This window comes from Ciconia boyciana, chromosome 12 (genome assembly GCF_034638445.1).
Source record: "Ciconia boyciana chromosome 12, ASM3463844v1, whole genome shotgun sequence".
NCBI lineage: Eukaryota > Metazoa > Chordata > Aves > Ciconiiformes > Ciconiidae > Ciconia > Ciconia boyciana.
The window spans coordinates 20,371,991-20,384,608 of NC_132945.1; the positions used below are offsets into that span (position 1 = coordinate 20,371,991).

Sequence of the window (12,618 nt, forward strand, 5' to 3'; positions counted from 1 at the left end):
TTCTCTAAACACAACTTTCTCAGCAGACTTTTTGGTTTAAGTTGTACAGGTGGCTCCTACAGAAACACACATAATAAAATTTACAAAACAGTAACTTACTTAAAATATCAAATCAGACTTGCAGCCAGATGAGCAATCATGACATGAACACAAAAATAAATGACCTTTTATTTTGGGAAAGTTCTTATTTTAGCAAATACTGTTATATATGAAGCTTGCTATTGACCCGACTAAGCTGGACGTAGAATGAGCAACTCAGTTGCTCAGTTTCCAGAAAGACAGCATACCTTTAGATTTCTCTTCAAAAGACCAGCAAGAGGTTGACTTTGGTTTCAGGCTCATCAGTACACGTTATCCTGACCCAAGGAGCACAGTTCATATGTTATAGCAGAGTGACTAACATAAAAAAATTTGAGGACAGGAGTCAACAGGTGTGTCCACTTGTGGAGGGTAGAGATATGATCGAATGAAGAACAGTGGGCTCTCTCCAGTGCCTACAGCAGGCGCTGCTCAGGAGCTGCCTGCACTAGGCATGGGGTCAGCCCCTCCAGCCATATGGCTGTCTATAGCTGGGGGCCTTTGGGTTCCACAGCAAGAAATGGGCAAGTTGGAAAATAATCACAGGAAAAGCTATTGGATATATCAGTATGGCAGTGTTTCTGCCTGCAAAAACATTTGTGCAACTAGGGGGCAGTAAGAAAAATTCACTTGCGCTAGCAGACTGTTAAAGAAAACCAAATACAGGTGTTAAGTCTGTCCTTACTGTGATGCGTAACAAACATTTTCTGGCAGCCATGAAAGAAGAGCCTTAGGGCACATGTGTGCTCTGCAGAAACCATTTATTTGTTTTATATTTCTTTTCCAAGAAACTGAATTGGGAAATACAAAACAAACACTTATAACAACTACCGACACTGAACAGAATTTCTCTTTGCGGTATCACATACTTAATATTATCATTTATTCAGTTCCTCTCTATGCTAATATTTTCTACTCCTATGAGCAGGACTTGTGCAAACAAAGCTCTTAAAAAGGCTTACGGGTCACTTACCAGGGAGGACAGTTATTCAATTATTTTATGGGCTACTCTCCATTTCTGACAATGGAGCTGAGTAGAAGGTGTATAACGTGTAACAGTTATAGAAGTGTGAAGTGTCTGGTGGGCAGAGGCATGGCTAAACATACAACTATTTGGGCATGGGAGGAAGTATGTTAAGAAATAAGCAGCAGCTCTTGCATGCTTGACATTTGTTTTGAGTTGTGTTGTTTAAAGGTCTGTCCTGGTTTCGGCTGGGACAGAGTTAATTTTCTTCCTAGTAGCTGGTATAGTGCTGTGTTTTGGATTTTAGTATGAGAATAATATTGGTAACACACTGATGTTTTGGTTGTTGCTAAGTGGTGTTTACACTGGTCAAGGGCTTTTCAGCTTCCCGTGCTCTGCCAGGTGCACAAGAAGCTGGGAGGGGGCACAGCCAGGATAGTTGATCCCAACTGGCCCAAGGGCTATTCCATACCATATGGCGTCATGCTCAGTATAGAAACTGGGGGCGTTGGCCGAGGGGCAGCGATCGCTGCTTGGGGACTGGCTGGGCGTCAGTTGATGGGTGGTGAGCGGTTGTATCACTGGTTTGTTTTGTTTGGGGGGTTTTTTGGTGTGTTTTTTTTCCCCCCTCCTGGGTTTTGTTCCTCTCTCGCTCTCTTGTTGTCTTCCCTCTCATTACAATTTTTTTTTTGTTCCAATTATTAAACTGTTCTTATCTCAACCCACAAGTTTTCTTATTTTTGCTCTTCCGATTCTCTCCCCCATCCCACCGGGTGGGAGGGTGAGCGAGCAGCTGGGTGGTGCTTAATTGCCGACTGGGGTTAAACCACAACATGGTCAAAAATGTCAGCATGGAAATGAAGGTGTTTGAGTGCTCAGTCCCCGATAACCCCGACTGCAGTAGCCCAGAGATGCCAAACCGCATGCTGGTGTGCACATGGGCATTACTGCTCACACGGAGGGCAGCCTTGCACACACAGTATGCTTGTGGACTGCCGTGGAAGAACAATATTCAGTAAGAATCTTAGCTAAAGGAACTATTGCTACTTAAGTTACTTCTGTAAAGTTACACAGCAAACGCACAAACAGGCAGTTTTAAAACTAGACATCTAACTGCAGTAAGTGTTGTTGAAACCAAGTAACCACACATACAGAGGAAAACATCGGTTAAGATGTGGTTCAGAATGCACTTCTTGTATCTTACAATGTATAGAACAGTGGTTTAGAAAAAAAAACCAAATACCATCCTTTCATGTTACTTGAATCTACTGTTGTGTCCCCTACAATGTAAGTCACATTTATTAAATGTTATTTAAACTTAAAATGCTACACAGTTAGGTAAAGCACCAAGCTAAGTAGAACATGGACCAGAGTACACTGTACTAATACTATTTTCACTTTTAAATGAGTTGCACAATATCATAAAATAGCAAAAAAAAAAAGTCTGCTGTACAGATCTAACGATTCTGCAAAAAAACCCATTAGCTAGATGTTAAGAAAATTTTTTTTACATGTTGGCCATGCTTATACTAGAACAAAAGCACAATGAGGTGGGCTAAACATGTCATTAACAGATATTTTAAAAATAAATTATATATTTATTATAAATTTAAACAATTTTTTTTAAAGAAATCCTCTGAACACAAGCATTTCTGTAACTGTCTTGGTATTACTCACTTACAATCTTATTTTCTATAGTAAGGAGAACTAAAACAGAATACCACTTCAGAGTTATTAAAATAATAATTTAAAAGTCTCTTTAATTAGTACAAATTTTAAGAGTACAAGTACTGGAATGTAATGAGCTATTTGAAGTCTGTCCTTGTCATGTCAATCTGTTTCTAATTTCACAGGCTTTCAAGCACACTTAGGTATTTCTTTAATTGATATATACATTAATATTCTAACTGCCATTATAAACCTATGCTATCAAACATTCCCAATTAACCGTATATGGAGATACGGGCATTTTCCCTGCACACTAACAAAAGCGATGAGCAAAAACCATGAGATGAGCTGCAGCATCATCACACAGTTTAAAGTAAAACAGACATGCATGCAGGTCTTCTGCTCTGGTTTCTGACACTTAACAGTTGCTATTGACAGACGAATTAATTTATAGTAAGAATTAAAAAATAAATATAAATCTACTGGCTAAGAGGCAAGTTACAAGTATGCTTTTAGAAAAAGATGCTCAACTGATGAAGCAGTAACATACTCTAGGGAATCAATAGTCACGCCGATATACAAACCCTAGTTTATCAGTTTTGTCCTCACTGAAGAACAGTGGTATTCAAGTGCAACAGATTCACGAGTCTCGGATTTAAAGTGATAACCAAGGATCCACCTTGGATCACTTTAAATCCAAGACTCTTAAATCTGTGATAATTGGTGGATCACTTTATCTCTACCTTGGAGATAAAGATATCTCACCCTGAAGCCCAGTGAACTCCCAGCCGCACAATTTGGCAATAACTGTACTACAAGAACCATGCAAAATTTAAATACAGAAAAAAAGGTATTTTCTCAATATCTAGGATTCCTTACCAAACACTTTACTGAGGTGAAAAGCACTCTTTGATTTCAATGGAAAGTCCAAGTGCTTAGCTCTATCTGAAGCAAAGAAACAGGGAAACAATTCCTCATGTCCTTCACATTACACAGCTATTAATCCAAAAGCAAAGCAAATAAAATGCATGCTGACTTTTTGATGTGGTAGCATCAGCTCCAATCTTACTTCCCCCATAAGCAACTTGCATAGACAAACTTTAAAAATCATCCATTATACAAATTGACATTCTGGCAACATGTTGGCGAAAGGAAAACACTTCCCACCCCTGCCGGCCCATGCCCACAATCACCTTTCCTTACTTGTTCTGCTCCTCCATTTCTCAAGACTGCCTGTGCTATTTATTTCCTTACTGAAAAATGGGTCAATGTGCCTTCTGAGTTTTCTACTATATTTGGGATCATCTCAAAATGTAAAATAACTCTCCAGCCAATTGTACCAACATGCCTTGCTCACACACACTCCTCACATCTAACCTCTGCAGAAGATCAAGTTCAAGCCAGCACCAAGTTTAGTCCTGACTCAAAAGCTACTATGAGCTATGGCAGCACGGGTCAAAAGTAGCACGGTAGCCTGAATAGTAGACAGGCTTCCTATCTAGGACAACAGCAGCAGCATAAGGAATTTCCACCCCCACCATTCATTCCTAACCTCTGTATCATGCACTTGGTCAGGTAACTAATGTTATGCACATCTGGCACATGATTAAAGCCATATCTTGATTACGAGTACACTTCATATGAAGTGTTAGGTAGGACCTGATAGCCCTAAGAAGACATGGGGCAGAAAAAGCAGACCTACTGTAGTTTATTTAAGTTCTGTCCAATCATTTTTGTTGATCTTGGCCAAGCAGCTCAATGTGGACCACGCTTGGTACCTATGGCAGAAAAGAAAACAAACCACATCTCCCAAGCAACTCTGGCAACTGGCCAGAAGTCTGCCTCTTTGCAAGCACAAGTCTTAATCCATATAGCATCTTTTAGTTCACGTTCGTATAAAACAAGTGAACGCTTCTTGGAGTTCCAGCGCATCCGGGATTAAGGCAAGGTTCTCCCCATCCAGCACACGGACCACAAACAGCAATCTGTGAGAAAGGGCCTTGGCGCTGGCAGGCTTCATGTCCACTATAGATCATTACAGAGACCCATCACACATCCAGCATGTGTTTTACTTCCAGTGTGATACAAGTTACTCTGTGAGTGAGTGGCTCCAGAAGAAATAACTAGCGCTGCGTTCAGCTTTCATTTTTATGTGCTTATCTACTGAGTTCAAGATTTTGAGGAAACACGCAGTCACTGAGAGTGTCAGGGGATTATGGACAATCCGCATTTCCCTCCCCCACCTCCAACCAAAAAAACCCAAGGAAACAAAAGAAAAGCAGTAGCAAAGTATTAATAATTCCCATCCACTGTAAAGCATAGGTCTATGAGCACAGGAGAAATACTCTCTTAAGCCTTCCCTTGGGCCCTTCCGTACAGCTAGCCTATTCCCCTAAGCACCTTCCAAATGGAAATGTGACAGAGTGATCCCAGTTACAGGGAGAAGAGGAGGTAACTTTGAAACAAAGGGGAACACCAAAGCAGTCACTGTCTAGCTGCTGAGGAATGCAGGAAAAGTAAACAGCATGGCCAGCTTTTGAGATGAGCCCTCCACAAAAAGGGTGCAAGACATTGCACCATCTAAACAACGATCCAAGATATGAACAAATGGAACAAAACTGTAGATTTTGTTTCCCAGGAAGCTGCTGCCCCCCTTCCATGAAACTTCCTTCTCTCCTGAGAAAATAAATGTCCTGAAGCACAGCGACCACATGCTTAGTTGCATATAAAATAAAGATTTCCCTTAACAATTAACTCCAACTCTTTTTTAGCTTAAATAATTCCTTATTAAGAACAGTTTTCTTATAAACAGGCAGTCATTCGTTTGTGAAGTTAACTACCTATTTATTAATCATTAACTTCAATAGATTTTGCATGTTTATTTGGCACAGGCTACTGTTTAATATTTCATTTGGGTATTGACTTCATTTAAAACAGTGTAATAGTGTGCCTCTATTTTACTAGATACATATAAATATATTCCAAGTGACATTAAGATATCTAACGCCTTGCCTTAGTGATTTGTTCAACAGCAGTTTCTCTAGTTTTATAAAAGGGCTGAAGCAAAATCCTCGTGTTAGAAGGAGGTGTCATCCACTGAACGGCAGTAACTTATTATGCTGAAAATTTATAGCTACTCATAAATGTTAGATCATTCAACCAGCAAGCAATGGGCAACACTGTCACTTGCTTGCACAGTATACGTTACAGATAGTGTTAAAGGTAATACATAAGCAAAGTTTGCATGAGATGCAAATACCCAAATAATTAACACCTCATGAAAACCTTATAACAGTGGGGGTCTTGGGGAGGAAGTTGTCTGTTTCAAGTTTATCCAGTTCTGTAGTTTAAGACAACAATGAAGGGGAACTGGCAAATACAAAGAAATGAGAGGTCAGTTAAAAATACATGAAATATTCTCTAAAATAACTTTTATGTGGAAATATTTAAGGCTTCTGTAGAACTGTATGAAAACACAAATTTTGTATCTATGCATAAAGAGCAGAAGAAAAAAAATGAAGCCAAAGAGTCTTTCTGAAACTGTGGAACATTGCTCATTCTGTCTCTTGTTTGGGAGAAAAGACTGGTTTGGGGATTTATTTGTTTAAAATGTAAGATTTTCACATCTTAGAAAAAAAAAATCTGTGTCTTTAATCATTGCAGTTAGTCTGAGATGACAAATCCCAAAGATTCAAAAAGTAGAACTTAATTAAAAGAAAAAAAAGATCCTATGTTTCTAATTCCTATTTGTAGCTTTATTTGCTAATTTTTGCACTTCAAATTGGCAAGGCTGTAAATGCAAGTTTGTCTATAATAGTACATGACAAAACATGTCATATTTGTATTTTTATACTACAACAGTCCAAGATGAAAAGAGCAACCAAGTAAGGACAGGTAATATCTTTAACCTGACAATCATCTTTTACAACCATCAGGGACTACAGCTGTCCATTTACTTTATATGAAACAACTCTTAATTTACACCAAATTTCTCTGTAACCTCCCTCTATATTTATTGAGCATCCTCATTGAGAAAAAAAAATAATCAAATACGAAACAATTATGTTAGGGGAAAAAGGGTTATAGTACAAAATAGTTCAAAAGTTGCTATAATTATTTCATTAAAGCATGAGGTACAAGAGCAGCACTAGGTAAGCAGGGGTCTGTACAGCCCACTGCCCTGGGCCCACCATGTGTCCAGACGCCTGGGCCGGGGGAGGCACGCCGCACACAGACGCTTGCTTTGCAAATAAGCTTCGAAACTCCATAAAGTGTACAAAGATATTTTAGAACACCACACAGCGAAACTTACTTCAGAAGAACAGGACAACAAAAATATTCAACTGGTTTCTGGCTTTACTTTAACAGGTGCTCCTATGACGCGAAATAGAAAAATATGCCCTGTGCGTAGTGTGGAGCAGTGAATCACACTTTCCTGGGTTTCTGCGTGTGCTACATCAGCATCAGACCATATCCTGAGCCCAGCCTCCTTTTCTGCATCTAGAAGGAGGGGGCGGGGGGGCTCTGAGGGAGGAGATAGCACGGTGGATGTATTGGGCAGGCCCACGCAACCCGCTGGCTTCCCAGGAAGGCAGAGAGGAGCAGCCAGGGATGCTGCTAACGCACAGCAAGGAGGGGAGCGGAGAGAGCGGGCAGCCTCCTCTGTGAGCGGCTAGCTGGGCCAGGGACAGGCGAGCGAGCGGAGGAGCAGCAGGGCTTGGCGGTCAGCCCCGAAGGGCTGAGGAAAGGGTGGGAAACAACGGGAGGCGGCGGTGAGGCCAGCTCCCGGGGAGGCCCGACGGAAAGATGCTCCGGCAGGTGGGGAACGGGCTGTGCCCGGCACGGCCGTGCAGAGAACGGACGCTCCCGCGCAGGTTTAGCCTCGGTAGCCGGGCCGGGCCCCCTGCTCGGCGCTTCCAGGCAGTCCTTCCAGTGCCCGCCGCTGCCCCCGGGCAGGGGCCGCGGCCAGCTCCTGCCCGGGGCCTACCGCGCTTCCCCTCCCGGCACCGGGGTGCCGAGCCCGGGCGCATCCTCCCGGCCCAGGCGCCCCGGGAGCCATGCCCGCGGCTCTAGGGAGGCTGGGAGGGACCTGACCCCACGTAACCCCCCGCTCCTTCCCTCAGCTGACCCGGCTGCCTCCGCCCAGGCAGGCAGCGGCCGCGGTCCCACCCCCGGCGGGGGACGGTCCGGAGGGGACCAGCCCCGCGCCCCGCTCCCTCCCCCGAGCGCAGGGCGACCCTCCCGCCCGTCACCTCGTCCCAGGTGCTGCCGAGGAGCAACGAGGGGACCTGCCCTGCCCCGTCCCTCCCCTCCCCTCCCGTCGCGTCGCGTCGCCGCTCTCCGCGGGCCGTGCCGGGCGCGCCCCGGCCGTTACGCTCCGCAGAGCGCGCACTCACCTCGCCTGCCCGCCTCGTCCCGGCGCTGCCGGCAGAACAGGGGGCCCGCGGCGCCACCGGCCGCTAAAATGGCTGAGGGCGCGGGGGGGGCGGGGGGCGGAGCGAGCCCCCGCTCTGCCGGCTCCGCCGTCCAATCCTCCCGCCACCCCGCCGTGACGCGCCGCCGCGGAGGAAGGGGCGGGGGCGGCCCCGCAGCGCGGCCGCCGCCGGCCGGGGGTCGCGGGCGGGACGCGGCGGCGTGAGGCGGTGGGCGGGCGGCTGCCCGGGTCCTCGCCGGTGCCCCGTACCGTGGTGCTCCGCTGGGCGGGGGACAGAATCACCGAGTCGCACAGGTTGGAAAAGACCTTTAAGATCATCGAGTCCAACCGTAAACCTAACACTGCCAAGGCCACCACTGCACCATGTCCCTAAGCACCTCAGCCAAACGGCTTTTAGATACCTCCAGGGATGGTGACTCAACCACTTCCCTGGGCAGCCTGTTCCAATGCTTGACCACCCTTTCAGTGAAGTAAAATTTCCTCACATCCAGTCTAAACCTCCCCTGGCGCAACTTGAGGCCATCTCCTCTCGTCCTATCACTTGTTACCTGGGAGAAGAGACCGACCCCACCTCTCTCCACCCTCCTTTCAGGCAGCTGTAGAGAGCGATGAGGTCTCCCCTCAGCCTCCTTTTCTCCAGGCTGAACAACCCCAGGTCCCTCAGCCACTCCTCATCAGCCTTGTGCTCCAGACCCTTCCCCAGCTCCGTTGCCCTTCTCTGGACACGCTCCAGCCCCTCAATGTCTCTCTTGTAGTGAGGGGCCCAAAACTGAACACAGCATTCGAGGTGCGGCCTCACGCGTCCGGAGGCGTCCCCTCTCCCTGGGGGGGTTGCCACCGCACGGGGCAGGGGGATGTCATGGGAAACGGGGCTGCAAATGTGATTTAGGCAGAGCCCTGTTACCCAGCTGTGCTGTGCTGCCATGCTGTTCGCTAGTTTAACAGTGAGGCTCACAAAAGACAGTCAGACCTATGGGCACATGGCAAGAACCACTTCAAGCCCCAGCCCCAGCCTGCCTGAGCGCTGGCAGTGTCCCTGCTCCTGCTGGCAGGCCCCGACAGGCAGCGGTAGTGCCCCCAGTCCCGCTCCTTCGGGCTGGACTAGGCAGCACAGAGGTTTGTTACCCAGTTTTGCCTCCTGACAATCTGGAGACCACCAAGCTGAGTCGGAGGCCCCTACATTCTTTCCTCAGAACACAAGAAATGGGCTTCAGCAGCAGCACTGACAAGAGCAACTGGGATTACTCACAGTGCGGTTCAAAAAGCCGGAGGCCACAAATACCCCTATGATTCATGCAAGAGCTTGCCAGATGGTTTTACATGTTTTGGAGTCCGAGGCTTCTTCAGAAGAGAACTAGCACAAAATAACTTTTGATAAGACACATAGCCACTTCTTAACAACGTGTAAAGGAAGAGGAAATATTTCATGCTCCATCTACGCTGAGCAGAAGTCCAGCGCAATCCTCCCCCACCCCATATGGAGTGGGACAGAGTGTGAAAAAAGCAAAATTACAAAACAAGCCATAGCTATATTTGGTAACAAGAGTTTGTTCCTATAAAGACAACACCTTGCAGGAGGCTACAATTTTTTGGCAAGAACTGAATACGCAACGTGGGTGTTATATTTAATAGTTCTCAGAGAAGCAAAAAGCGCATCACTTCCCTGGATAGGGGCTGAACTGAATCACTGTGGTTTTTGCTTTGCTTGGGCTGTATGAATTTTAGGGCAGTCTGTTATTACTCTCACTTTGTTCTAATTTGTTTCAAACCCCATTGTTTTGCTTAGTGTCAAATCATCACTAATGAGAGGGCCTGGATTGTGCAAGATGCCCAAAGGCACATCTGTTTTATGCAGACTAAATATTTTTTTGATCTAACCTCTCTGTATTTAGGAACGGTTAGGCAAACAAACTCGCTACAATTTTTTTTTCCAACTAAAGCCCTGACATATTAGCCTATTTTCTAAATCTTTCTCATAAACAGCAAATGTGTAAGAGAATATACTTGTAATTTGTTCCAACTATTTTATACTTCCTATAGTCTTAAGTTTTGAATTAACTGAGCTTGGATTTACTGTGATGTATCCTGCTAGTGGGTAAGGAAGCCTGTCTTGTGCGTAAGCCAGCCAGAGCCCTGGACTGGCCACAGCGGGCCAGAACAGTGACCGAGTTAGCACAGCATGCTGTTTCCAATGGGAGAGTCATCTCCTGGGAAGATCATGAATTCTGCAGCTCCGAGACTTTTAGCTAGAAGTGGTCTATGTCTGCTCGTGACAGACAAATTAATGGAAGAAAAATCCCATTGCTTTCTTAATCCATATGTGCTTCTGGCATCTACAGCTTGATGTAGTTCCACAGTTCAACGTCATGCTGTGTGAAAATGACTTCTGTATGTTTTGAGCCTTCTGTCTGGCATTTCCATCTGATGTCCCTTGACTTTTGCGGTAATTAACCGTGAATTATCATTCTCTCTGAACTGTCTCCATGCCACTCCTTGTTTTATAGATTTGTACCACAGATTCCTTGCGCTACTTTCTCATTCATCTCTCTTCTAGGCTGACAAGTCTAATGTTTTCCAGGTCCAATTTCATAGCACCTCAAACCTTAAGTTGGAGCTTCCATCTCGCTACCTCAGGCTGCATGTTCGTGCTCCCACATGGATTTCACGTGCTGCAGGCTGTGCACTCCTACTGACTGCAACTCTTCCCTCACCTCTTCCTTTATGCCCTCCTTTATGCCCTCCCTATCGGAAACCTCCTCATCGACCTCTTCTTGGCCCTGGACAAGCTGGCCTCACGTGCCATAGCAAGAGGCTCAGTGGGGCACCCCGGTGCCTGCGGGGCTTGTCCACTCATGTCCCCAAGCAGGGCACCACTGGGTGACATCCAGGTTCAGTGGCGTCGGAGGCGCTCAGCAAAATGCTTTTTTTGTTTCAGAAGGACGAACATCTACGTCAAATTAATGATTTCAGCAAAGTTGGAAACAAATTTTGGTTAATTACAATCTAAGGAAAAAATACAACCTGTGGGGTTATACTTACAATAATGAGTCCTAAAATTAAACTTACTACAAAGAGCCAAATGTACCTTGTTCTGTGGAGGCTTTAGAAACAGCACGATGGGAAACCTTTCCTGTAGCTGTAGGTGTGCAAACGCCAAACTGAATTTACTGACGTAGCAGTTGCTCTTTTATTTGTCATAAGAAATAGTTATGTTTAAACTAGTTCTTTGAAAGCTTTCAAACATTCTTTTCTGAAAGCAAAGCAGGAACAGATTTATTTGCTCTCTACAGAGAAAGCTGTGGTCAACTAGCAATGCCCTGAGGATAAGTGGAATACTTCCAAAGGCTTCAAAACAGGTAGCTAAGAAAAGCAAGCCTGTTGTCAGGAAGCTTCCATTCACTAGAAGAGCTCAGAAACGCCTTTGCAAACATTTTAGGAGTCCACAAACAAAAACTAAAACTGCCTTTATATAACAGTACATCACACTATCTTTAAAACCAAATCTGACTGAAAGGATTCTTGTTTTCTCTCGTGTTGCAACTGCTTTGTACCTTTCCAGTAAGAAAACCCCAGCAGTGATCTCTGTGGAATGCGATCAGCGTAACAGAACTTCCCAGAGAGTGCAGTTGCTCCGTACCAACGCTAATTTTCATCCTTACCGCAGAGGTCAAAAAGAAGCAAGCGAAAGGTACGTTGAGGAGAGACTAAAGCCAAGCTCGAAGGTCTCCGGTTTTCACCCAGGATTCAGGGCAATAGCTTGGAAATAGTCAACAGCTTCTCACCTCATTCCTGATATCAGCAAAGGGATTGCATAATGTTAGCACTCTTAATCTAAGTAGTAAATCAATATTTGGAGCCTTGTGGGTTGTTTATTTACACTAGGAGCAGTGACTGGTGAAATCAACTATTTCTTTGATGCAATCCTGTTCCTTCACAGAGCGTGCAGTTAGAATCAAAACAACAGAAAACACATTTCATGCACAGACTTCACCATTTTGTAGCAAGCGCTCTCCAAAATAAGTTGCCTCAGTTTTCTCTCAGGCTGGTAAAGTTTTAATGTGTTCCTTTTTTTTTTTTTTAAATTGTATTTCCGCTCCTTCTCAATAAACTTAGAGCACATCATTAAAAAAAAGCGGAAGCATGTTAGACCTCCGCACTAACTCTGCTCATCAGGAGTAACATCTAGATCTTTTTAAACTGACTCGCGGGTTTTAAAAGAAAGCACAACAAACCCGACATAGCGGTCAGTCATACTCATTTGGTGACACGAAGGATTATTGCTGTCTCCAAAGAAGTGCATTTCGAGGAGGAATTTCAAGTAGGGGGGAATTGAGGGGAGGCCTGTTGAATAAAGGGCAGTGTTTTAAGAGAAGGGGCCTGCTTCCAAATGTGTGAATCGTTTTGTTCTTTGATGCTTTTAGTTCAAGCTAGTTCCATTCCCTTCTTACTCTTATACATGAAAGCAGATTGGAAA

General features: G+C 45.0%; 1 protein-coding gene across 3 annotated transcripts in view; it reads right to left on the reverse strand.

Annotated features, from left to right (window-relative positions):
- Positions 1-8,198, reverse strand: part of ACSL4 (acyl-CoA synthetase long chain family member 4) — a 45,574-nt gene extending 37,376 nt beyond the window's left edge. Inside the window, exon 1 of one of the 3 annotated variants that reach the window (XM_072876839.1) lies at positions 8,107-8,198. The gene's annotated coding sequence lies outside the window, so the exon portion shown is untranslated. The remainder of the gene's footprint in view (positions 1-8,106) is intronic. The other 2 variants (XM_072876840.1, XM_072876844.1) reach the window with 2 other exon arrangements.
- Positions 8,199-12,618: the final 4,420 nt, after the last annotated feature.